General features: G+C 40.2%; 1 long non-coding RNA gene across 1 annotated transcript; it reads left to right on the top strand.

Annotated features, from left to right (window-relative positions):
• The first annotated feature begins 412 nt into the window (after nt 1–412).
• On the top strand, nt 413–7,847 carry LOC308089514. The gene is made up of 3 exons (XR_013933515.1): nt 413–649; nt 3,365–3,445; nt 6,384–7,847. It is a non-coding gene; the product is annotated as an uncharacterized lncRNA (long non-coding RNA).
• Nucleotides 7,848–12,416: the final 4,569 nt, after the last annotated feature.

The following is a 12,416-nucleotide window of genomic DNA, read 5'->3' as shown; positions in this document are numbered from 1 at the left end:
AAGCTTTGGTGATAAATAGTCATGGAAATTTAATTGGATATCATGCATAAAGTCTATTTTCATTGTAATCATTTTTATTCTGTCTTATTTTATTATTCTGGGTTGACATAACATATTTCTATGTTGTTTTGATATTTCTTGAAGTACATGCATTTTGGAGTAATGATTGAATTATGAGTTTATATTCTTGAAGTTATACCTTTGCAAAATAACTGATGATATTGTTTTAAAGTCCTGTGCTAATTAATTCCTTTGACGAATCCGCCGATGTGAAGAGGTGGAGTCGCAGTAGACTAGATGCAAGTTACCTGAAAGTTATTGGCCTGTGAGAAAGTAAAGGCGTGTCTAAGTCCATTGTTAAAGAAATGGAGGTAAACCTACTGTGTTGTATAAAAGATGTGTTTTGGTGTAATGTAATTTGCACTATTCTTATTTTGACCCTTGAATGGTTTTGCCTCTATGACAATAAATACATTGTTGTAAACCCCCACTTGAACCGAGACTTTGTTCATCATTTTAAACACTCAGGAGATAATACCTGTTTTCGTTGGAAAAGACTCACATCATTCACCACAACACTTCTACAGACGAGGTTCAACATTAACACTTCTACAGACGAGGACGGTGGACTCATCAGGACGTGTGACCGGTAAGGGCTGAAGCCACAAACCAAACACATGTGATGGTAAAAAAAGAAGGGAAAGACCAATTAAAAGGTATTTGTTGTATTGGCCAATGCAGAGGCAAGAACGCCTTGCCCTGACTAAACGTTTAGTCACCATGATTCGAGACCAGCCCGAAACGGGACCGAGGCAAACTGGACCTGTTCCGAAACGAACCAAGGATAATTCAAATGTATTAGACCCGGTCTGACCGGGTCTCTATACCCGTACTGGACCCGGAGCTCATTTATGGCTAAAATCACCGTGGTATTCAGATTATCCATGTGTGTCAGTCAGCTCCTGCTCCCCCCCGCCCCAACAGAGTAATCACAGACGAGCTGCGTCGCGTGCATTCTGCTCCGTGTTGCATGCAGACAGACAGACAGACAGAGATCATTTCGCCGACTTTATACCGTCTGTCCCCGCAGATTATGTCCATAAACATGCTCCACACAGACGACGTTCCAACTTGCATCTTCCCGGTGGCTTTTGTTTGCATTTCACCTGCTAAAAAACCTCCATGGTGTTACTCAGGTCGCAGGGTAGCCGCCCGGAAACACACTCGCCCCCCATTTTCTTGTATTTGTTTTACTGAGGATAAGGTTAGAAATAAGTTTAGGGTTAGGCATAGTCTTACTGAGGTTAAGTTTAGGAATAAGGTTAGGTTTTGGCACCGTTTTAATGAGATTACGTTTAGGATTAAGGTTAGGTTTAGGCATAGTTTACTGAGGTTACGTTTAAGAATACCAGGTGAATGCCGCCCCGGGGCGAGTGTGTTTTGGTATTCTTTAACAGCAGTGCGGTGCGCATGAGATTGGCTGCGTAGCGTTTCAATTGACTGTTAACATTAAACTATGAGAGAACAGGCGATATGGATTTGGGAACGTAATTACAACGCATTGGTCTCATTTTAAAACCGAAGGTTAAAGAGATTAATATAATAATAATAATAATACAAAGCTGGTCGTCGGGTAGATCAGGGGTCCACACGGGTCCATCCATTTCAAATTATCTGACCCGTGCCCGAGGGACATGTCAATATTTTGGCCCCGAACCGGCTCGGTTCTCAGTTCGGGGTTCGGGTCTTCGGTTCCGGGTGGACTCGTAATACCCTCTACATCGATGCATCCATTTCTTTTTTTTAAACGATCTACTGTATGGTTTTATTAAACAGAAAATCGTCCTTGCCATTATAATGCCATTATATAATGCCATTATATAATGCCATTATATCGATCTAAAATCTGTTTGCAATGTAAATAATCGATTGTATTGTCTGAATGTATTTTTACAATTAGAATGTGATCATCGCCGTGTTGATATTATTCTCTCATTCCTGGGTTTATACTTGGTCTTGCAGATCAGATATGACGTCATTACTCAGGCGACGGCATGCTCAGCTGAGAGAGACGAGGCTACTAAGGCCAGGCTGGGCGCACGCCCACGCATGCGGTGCACAAAACAAACAGAGAGAGGACGAGAGACAACACAAAGTTTAAAATGGCAGAAAGTTCCAGCAGTAAAGTGACAGACAGAACGGTGGACAGAGATATTTAAGCCGAAGTTGAAGTCGAAAGTGTGGACACATTTTGTAAAAAGGGAGACACCCCCACACTTGATAAATCACTCGCCGTTTGCATTGCAAAGCCGAACTTAATACAACGGCAACACAACCAATCTTTCCATCAGTGGTGGAAAAGTACTCACATTTCATACTTAAGTAAAAGTATCAATACTGCAATGTAGAAATACTCTGTTACAAGTAAATGTCCGGAATTCAACATTTACTTGAGTAAAAGTACAAAAGTATTGGTATCAAAATGTTCTTAAAAGTACCAAAAGTAAAAGTACTCATTATGCAGAATGTCCCAGAAAGTTTTCAAATCTACAAGCTCATTGTGAGCTTGTAGATCTGCTATTTTCAAATGGCTGAAATGTATACAGGGTGGTTAATGTATGTTTTATAATAATAATCTAAATCTACAAAGTAACTAGTAACTAAAGTCAAATCATTGTAGTGGAGTAAAAGAACATTTGCCTCTGAGATGTAGTGGAGTAGAAGTAAGTACAAAGTTATCAAGAAAATAAATTAAATTAAATACTCGAGTAAAAGTGTGTTAAGTAGGCTACAGTACAGAGTAAATGTACTTAGTTACTTTACACCACTGTGAATGACGTGGAGCTAAATCTAATTATGGGCAAGCCAAAGGCGCTGTGGCTATCGCACATCGCTTGCGTGCTGCTCAGGTTAGCAAGAATTGGTACTGTACCGGTGAGGAACTCAATTAATGAACATGTCGCTCTCCTGTCATCATATGTAGCAGTTAATAACAGTATCCAATTAAACATTGAGTCAACGAGAGAGAGAGAGGGGGAGGAGAGCAAGAAAGAGAGGGGTAGGCGAGCGAGAGAGAGAGAGAGAGAGAGAGCGAGAGAGAGGGGGGAGTAGAGCGCGAGAGAGAGAGAGCCTCACACAGCCCTTGAGTGGGGCCAAAATTTTCTCCCTTTTCGGCCCTCTTCAGCCCCACTGAGCCCACTTTGGCCCGGGTCCTTGTATATGGAAGGCCCCCAGATGGTGAGAGTGTGGTGCTGTGTGGTGCAGTGTGGAGACATGCCAGTTGAAACCCAGCATAAATGTACTATATTTGAATGATAGAATGCAAAATTGTCTCACACATTTTCCTATAATTATTTCCCTCTAGATTTGAATCTTTCATCGTGACAGATGGCACAGCCTCCAGTTCCTCCTCCAGAGAGCACAAAAAGAGAGGAATATTTAAAACGTGAGTCCATGTTGATCAGTACACAGCTTTTACACTGTGAAACTGTTTGGATAGCAGTATACATGTACAAGACCCCCCACTACATATTGTATAGATGAGAGAGAGATGAAGCAGGGACCCCCCACTACATATTGTATAGATGAGAGATGAAGCAGGGACCCCCCACTACATATTGTATAGATGAGAGATGAAGCAGCGAGTCACTTTGTGCCGCGCTGCAAGCTATGAGTGATTTAATAGTTATTAGTAGAATGGGCCTCAGGTCTTAATGGGTTAATGTGTTTCATGTTAAAGTGTATTTTCACACATTTAACCCTTTAAACCCTCAATACTTAGTAAACTTGACTGTTTGCTCTGTACTTGGTCTGCTCTTCTTTCCCTCTACACCAAACCTTTTCGCCAAAAATAGCAGATCTACAAGCTCACAACACCTCTCAGCACGAGGCGTTGTGAGCTTGTAGATCTGCTATTTTCAGCTAACGTTCCACCAGAATAGAGATGCTGGGGTTCAAGTGGTTCATGTACATAAAATATAAACAAATATATAAACAAAAATAAACACCTCAGTGTCACTGAAGACTAAGCTTCAAACCTCCCAAAACAAACTGATTCGGCTACTCCTCGGATTGGGGCCCATGACCCACCTTTTTCCCACCCATTTTGCCAGCCTAGGCTGGCTCAGGGTGGAAGACAGGGTTAAACAACTAAAAATGGGACTGGCCTTCAAAATTGTAAATGCAAATTTGCCCGATATGCCCCCTATTCCCGCATATCTGAGTAAATACCTCCAAAAGGTTAGCGACACCCACAGTCACAATACCAGAGGGAGCGTTAACAACAATTTGGTACCACCCACCCATAAAACAAACATGGGCAAATTCTCCTTCTACAGCACTGCCACCCAGGATTGGAATAGTCTAACCCCATCCCTCAAAAAATGCAGTTCGCTGGGCTCATTTAAAAGAGCCTTAAAAAATCACCTTTCAGGAGGCCAAAAGAGGAGGTAGTACCATTTTCCCGTTAGACAGCAGACCCCCCCCCCCCCCCTGTTCTTGTACAGATCTTTTTCCCGCTTTTTACTTTTTATTTTTTGTTGTACATAGTGTTATTCTTTTGCTGTTTTTTTGGTAATGATATTCGAACTGTGGTGCCACTATATATGTCTATGAATTGAATACCAAGGCCCTCATTGGAAACAAGTCCGCAAGGACTTTTATGAACGGACCTGTTAGACAAAGTATTTTAAATGTAACTGTGCTGTTTTACATTTTTTGCCTAATAAAATATTCAATCAATCAATCATATCACACACAGATTTGGCGGCCCCCCCTGTAGTAACTCTGAGGACCCCTAGGGGTCCCTGACCCCTAGTAACCCTGAGGACCCCTAGGGGTCCCTGACCCCCTGTAGTACCTCTGAGGACCCCTAGGAGTCCCAGACCCCCTGTAGTAACTCTGAGGACCCCTAGGAGTCCCGGACCCCCTGTAGTAACTCTGAGGATCCCTAGGGATCACGGACCCCCTGTAGTAACTCCGAGGACCCCTAGGGGTCCCAGACCCCCTGTAGTAACTCTGAGGACCCCCTAGGGGTCCTGGACCCCCTGTAGTACCTCTGAGGACCCCTAGGGGTCCCGGACCCCCTGTTGAAGACCCTGATTTAAACTGTAAACTCAAACAGATGTATGAGGTTTTAAAGGAGGAGTTCACCCAAAAAATGACTTATTTTATATCAATTGCACGCCCCATGAAGCCTTGAATTCATGGATTTATTTGTGTTTTTGTGGCATTCCTAAGCCAACAATTTGATGACCGTGTGTATTTCCGGTAGGAGACACAAAGAATCTACTTTGTGTCTCCTACCGGATACATTAGTCGGTAGGAGACGGGAATCAAATTATTAGCTTAGGAATGCAACAAAAACAAAAACAAATACATGAATTCAAGGCTTCATGAGGTGTGCAATTGATAGAAAATAAGTACTTTTTTGGGTGAACTACTCCTTTAACCTCTGTATGATGAATAGTGAAAATAACAGATCTACAAGTTTACATATCATCATGACACCACACGGTGTGAGCTTGTAGATCTGCTAACTTTCACAATTTTTTGACATTCTTCAATTGAATAATAATAATAACAACAACAACAATAACAATAATAATATGTATTATTATTATAAAAAGTTTAAATGTATGTTAGAGTTAAAACATGGTCTAAAGCTGCACCTTGACAGAGATTTCTAGTGTTTTCACAAACCTTTGAAAAATCATAGATTATTATTCTTCATAAAGATCCACCCGCTGATCGGCTCAAAAGACCAGATGTGGGAAAAGTACTCACAATTCTTACTTAAGTAAAAGTATCAATTCTGCAATGTAGAAATACTATTTCTGAAAATGTGTTGTTCCAGGGACCCCTTAGAAGCAAAGATTTGAGTTAGAAAAATTATATATATATTGTAGATCTGCTATTTTCAAACATTTTAGTACTTTTACTTTTGGTACTTTAAGTACATTTTGATGCCAATACTTTTGGATTTTTACTCAAGTAAATTTAGAATTATTTTACTTGTAACATAGGATTTTTATATTGCACTATTGATACTTTTACTTAAGAAAAGAATTTGAGTACTTTTTCCACCACTGAAACCCTCTATACTATAGCTGACCGGGGTTCCTCAGGGCTCTGCTCCTTTTTTTCTCTCTACACCAAATCTCTTCGCCGAAAATATCAGATCTACAAGCTCGCGTCGCGTTGTTGTCAGCTTGTAGATTAGCATTTTCATGATTTAAAAAAAAATAGCAGATCTACAAGCTTGCTACGAACTTGTAGATCTGCTATTTTTGAATAGCTAAAGACATCTTAAATATGACACAAATGCGTTCCCGGTCTTGAATGGGTTAATTAGTTGTGTGTTTTATCATGTGTTTTTCTCACAGATTCCTCTGCTCTGTCATGGGACCCAAACACAGCGCATAAGAACCTCAAACTGTCAGAGAACTACAGGAAGGCGACTTATACACAAGAAGACCAACCTTATGCTGATCATCCACAGAGATTTACCCGTAACCCTAGTGTGTTGAGTAGAGAGAGTCTGTCTGATACTTGTTACTTTGAAGTTGAATGGAGTGGAGAGGATGTTCAGATAGCAGTCTGTTACAGTGACATCGACAGAAAGGAGAAAGGGCCATCAGACTTTGATGGGACTGAAATGTCCTGGATGTTATGGTGCAGTGGTTCTTCTGATAGTGCCAAATACCAGTTCATTCACAACGGCGATGGTACTATACCGTCAGAACATGAGAGGAGCAGGGTCGGGGTGTTTGTAAACCAGAGAGAATTAGGTCTTCTCCGTCTGCGTTTCTACTATATAGATGGAGACAGAATGATGCTCATTCATTCAGAATCAACTTACCTTCCCTCCTTCACCAGAGGACCTCTCCATGCAGGGATAAGGGCTCATAAAGCTACTGCAGAGGTCGAGGTGTGTGAGATCTGGTAAACATGAAACGTAATGTGTAACCTCTTAAACCCTCTATACTATAGCTGACCGGGGTTCCTCAGGGCTCTGCTCCTTTTTTTTCCTCTACACCAAAACTCTTTGCCGAAAATAGCAGATCTACAAGCTCACGAGGCGTCGCGTTGTTGTCAGCTTGTAGCTCAGCTGTTTGACGGCGGATGTTCTCCCACAGGGACGCTATGGTTCATGGGGTTAAAAACCCTGGTGTTGCTAGTTTATACATGAATACAAAACTCTCTCTCTCTCTCTCTCTCTCTCTCTCTCTCTCTCTCTCTCTTTAGAACATTTACCAGTTAATTTTTAAATAGGTTTGGTGTAGAGTGAGAAAAAGAGCAGACCAAGTACAAAGCCACAGGTGAAGTTTACTAAGTATTGACGGGTTTAAATGTGTGAAAATACACATTAACATGAATCCAACAGATTAATAGAAAAGATTATGTGTAAACAAAAAAACACTGATTTACACAACACTGATGACAGAGTCTATGAAGTTATCTATGAGACCTATGTTTAATCTGTAACACCATGTTGTTCATCCCTTTATGTTTTTATGAGGTTTTCACTTCATGTTTTCACTTTAGTTTGTATTAGTTTTTAAAGCAGGTTTTGCTAGTTTAGTTTTAACTTAGTGAAAATTGTAGTTTAATTGTTGACGATAATCTTGGTGAATGAGACCCAGTGTGTTTTCATGTTTGCTCTATACTTATATTATGTTATAATTACCTGATCAAATGTTTTATCTAAATCAATCTTTCTATAACCTACTGATCAGCTGATGTGAATTACTGATCAAATCAAATGTCTTTCATTTTGATGATTCTTTATGTGTTACTGTACTTCTGTGCTGTTTACTTTTTCTCTAATAAAGTATTTAAACAATCAATCAATCCCTTCTTGCATAAACCATGAGAATAAAGGTCATAATAATAACTTCATAATGGCATCTGTGCCATTATGTTATACTTTGGCAATTCAAAAATAGCAGATCTACAAGCTCATAGTGCAACTTTCTTTTTTGAAAAATCATTAACATTTTTGCAAACCTTTGAATAATAATGTCATTTTTTTAAGTGAACATTTGTAACTCAAATCTTTGCTTCTGGAGGATTCTACAAATGTCTTCTAAATCCTGTGTTGCTATAATAATATAATATCAGGGGTTCTCAAACTTTTTTCATGTCCAGGACCCCCAAAATGATATGTATTTGGCCCCCATGTATTTGACCCCCATCTCAAAATATGTTGTTCCAGGGACCCCCATCTCAAAATATGTTGTTCCAGGGACCCCCCAGAAGCAAAGATTTAAGTTAAAAATGTAAAACTTGCAGATCTTACAAGCTCAGTGCCGCGCTATGAGCTTGTAGATCTGCTATTTTTGAATGGCCAGAGTATAAATGGTTAAAGTGGTTACACAGATGCGTACCTGGTTTTAATGGGTTAATGTCTAAACTTACACCAGAACATAAGTTCTGTCCTAAGTTAGGGCAGTGGTTCTCAACCTTTTCAGGCTGGGACCCCCCAAAATAACCATATTTGAACTGGGGACCCCCCACGGTGGGGGGCTCCACCCTGACATGCACTTGGAATGTAAGAGCTGAGGCATTACATTTAGTTTGACTCGGTTCCACAGATCAATATTGGGAAAATAGCAGATCTACAAGCTCGCAACTCCTCGCGTTGCGAGACGTTGTGGGCTTGTAGATCGGCTATTTTCACATCTTTCGCCTCTTTCTTATATTATTTGACAATGTGGCCAATGTTTAAACCGGTTTTTATAGTAATAATAATAATAATAATAAACTTTATTTATATAGCACCTTTCATGACATGAAATGCAGCTCAAAGTGCTTTACAGAGCAAGAATACAATTACAGTTAGAACCAATTTAACAATAAAGCAAACAAAAATAAAATAAAATAAAATAAAAGCAAAAACATAAAACAACATTAACATAGGCAATACAGTGAGGAATTAAAAATCAACCAAAGAATCAGCTAAAAGCAAGAGGGAAGAAATAGGTCTTGAGCTGTGCTTTAAAGCTATCGACAGAGGCTGCCTGTCTTAGGTGTAATGGGAGTTTATTCCACACTGTCGGTCCGTAAAAGCAGAATGCTGCTTCACCGTATCTTTTATATGTCATTGTAGGCACCTCGAGCAGGTCAGCACTTGAAGACCTGAGGGCCCGGTTTGGAACATATCTCTCTAGGCAGTCAGAGAGGTAGGAAGGTGCCAGACCATTTAGAGCTTTATAAACTATTAAAATAATTTTAAAATCAATCCTAAAAACAACCGGGAGCCAGTGTAGTGAAGCTAGAACTGGAGTGATATGTTCTCTCATCCTAGTTTTAGTTAAAATTCTGGCTGCCGCATTTTGAACAAGTTGTAATCTGTCAGTTGTTTTCTTTGGCAGGCCAGAGTAGAGTGCGTTGCAGTAATCAAGCCGAGAGAAAACAAAAGCGTGGATCAACGTTTTTGCATCGTCTAACGACAGATAGTCTCTAATTCGCGCAATATTTCTAAGATGAAAGAAAGCAATCTTGGTGACATGATTAATGTGTGTATTAAAATTCAATTCAGAATCGATAATAACCCCCAGGTTCTTTACTGTGGTGTTACTTTCTACAGCCAGGTTACCAAGTCTACTTATTATTGATTCTCTCTGCTCACTGGAGCCAATTATGAGAACTTCTGTTTTATCCTCATTTAGCTTAAGAAAGTTCTCACTCATCCAGCATTTTATACTGGACAGACAGGTCAACAATGGGTCTAGAGCGCAGGGGTCGTCTGGAGCTACTGAAAGATACAGCTGGGTATCATCAGCATAGAAATGGAAGTTCACTCCGTGATCGGCGATGAGTTCTCCCAGCGGTAGTATATACAGGGAGAACAATAAGGGACCCAGAATTGAGCCCTGTGGAATACCAGAACAGATGTTGTGTTTGTCTGAGTCAAAGTTAGCTAGACTGACAAAATAGCTTCTGCCTGTTAGGTAAGAGTAAAACCAAGACAAGGCTGTGCCTGACAAACCAATCCAGTACTCCATGCGTAGAATTGTGTGATCAATCGTATCAAAAGCAGCGGTTAAATCAAGGAGTAGGAGAACAGATACATTTTTGTCGTCAGCGGACACCCTAAGATCATTAATTACTTTTACAAGTGCTGTTTCTGTGCTATGACCTTTCCTGAAGCCAGATTGGAATTTGTTATTAACCTTATTGTTCTGTAGGAACACATCCAGTTGATGAAAGATAGTTTGCCCAGAGACCTTGCCCAGAAATGGCAGATTAGAGATTGGTCTATAATTACCCAGCACCAATGGATCAAGGTTGTGTTTCTTGAGTAACGGCCTGACTACAGCCGTTTTCAGTGAGTCTGGAAAGACGCCTGAAAGTAGAGAGCTGTTTACAATTCTTAGGATATCTCCATCACACTGTCTAAAACCTCTTTGAGAAACGGGGTGGGTATTGCATCCAGTGAGCAAGATGATGATGTCATCTGTGATATAGTTTTACGGAGTTCCTCTTCATTAATTGCGCAGAATGATATTAGGCTTCCTCTGGAGTGATCTCTTTTGCACCATGCACCATTTGCTGCATTTGCACTACTAGCAGCAGCATTCATAATACCAGCTCGAATGCTAAAAAAAATGTTTTAAAAAAAGGATGCGAACTCATCACACTTAGCTTTAGAAGCAGGGAGCGACTCCTTGTAAGCCTGGGGGGGTTTAAGAGATGTTCAATGGTAGAGAATAAGACTCTGGCATTTTGCTTGTTGTCATTGATAATGCCTGAAAAATATGCCTGCCTTGCCAAGCGCAGTGCTTTGTTATAGGCCACTGTTGACTTCTTAAAGATCTCTAGGTGGACAGTGAGGTTTTTTTTTCTCCAAATTCGCTCAGCTCTACGACATTCTTTCTTGAGTGAGCGCATGTGCTCGTTGATCCAGGGTGTTACTCTAGAGTTAAGTTTCTTTTTAGTTTTCATAGGAGCCACTATGTAGAGAGCTGACTCTAATTTGAGATTAAAATGTTGAACCATATCATTCACTGAGGGAGCATCAAGTAGGGGGGGCACCTGCACACACGCCAGATGACGAGGAAACTCGTTTGCTGCAGATGAGCTAAAAAAACGTTTTTTTATAGTATATTCTGTATTGTTTTTCCCTAGATTAGAGACAGTCATATTAAAACACAATAAATAGTGGTCTGTTAGTTCGGGCTTATCAATAATACTGTCAACAGTGATATTCAAACCTGTAGTGATCACCACTCCCATGATCAGTCGCTCCCTGCTTCTAAAGCTAAGTGTGATGAGTTCGCATCATTTTTTGAAAACAAAATCTTTAGCATTCGAGCTGGTATTATGAATGCTGCTGCTAGCACTGCAAATGCGGCAAATGGTGCATGGTGCAAAAATGTAGATCACTCCAGAGGAAGCCTAATATCATTCTGCGCAATTAATGAAGAGGAACTCCGTAAAACTATATCACAGATGACATCATCATCTTGCTCACTATAGTTTGTTGATTGCTTTTGATGCAGTACTGGTATTTTTCTTTTCTTTTTTCGAGTAATTAAAAAGGTCTCAAAAGTCCTTAAATTGTCACTTAACTGTCATCTGGGGTCTGGAACCCCCACAAAATCATGTTGGGGGGGGTCCCAACCCACAGGTTGAGAACCACTGAGTTAGAGAGTATAAGGTTCTTACTAGAGGCTTAGTAACTAGTTAGTTTATAGACTGTTTATGGCATAACTTAAAGGGATAGTTCACCCCCCAAAAAAAATTTATTAGTCACCCCATGGAGACTTGAATTCATGGATATTGTTTAGTTTTTGTCTCATTCCTAAGACAATATCATTTGATGACCAGCGGACCGGTAGGCAGCGGTTCCGGTAGGAGATACAAAGGAGACTCTTTTGTGTCTCCTACCGGAACCGCTGCCGGTCATCACATTATTGTCTGAGATGAGACACAAACTAATAAATATCCATGAATTCAAGTCTCCATGGGGTAGTCTCGCGTGGCCAGACTGTTGCCTCCCACAATTTTCAAATGTTTCCGGTCATACAGTCTGGGACTCGGAAGCTCTGATCATGATTAGAATATAAACCGGATGTGAAGCTTCCTCCCCACTTCCGTTTCGTCTTTACAGTCTATTAAATTCTATTAAAAAGACAAATCATGAACATTTTTGCAAAATGTGTAATGTAGTTTTTGTAAGTGAACATTTGTCTCAAACTCAAATCTTTGCTTCTGGAGGATTCTACAAATGTCTTCTGAGCCCTGTGTTTCTATAATAATATAATATCAGTGGTTCTCAAACTTTTTTCATGTCAAGGACCACCCAAAATGATATGTATTTGGCCACGGACCCCCATCTCAAAATATGTTGTTCCAGGGACCCCCAGAAGCACAGATTTGAGTTAAAAATGTTCGCCTTAAAACAATATTAT

The sequence above is a fragment of the Gymnoscopelus braueri genome (genome assembly GCF_963280865.1).
Source record: "Gymnoscopelus braueri genome assembly, chromosome: 7".
Lineage (NCBI taxonomy): Eukaryota > Metazoa > Chordata > Actinopteri > Myctophiformes > Myctophidae > Gymnoscopelus > Gymnoscopelus braueri.
This window is presented reverse-complemented; position numbering and strand designations above follow the sequence as displayed.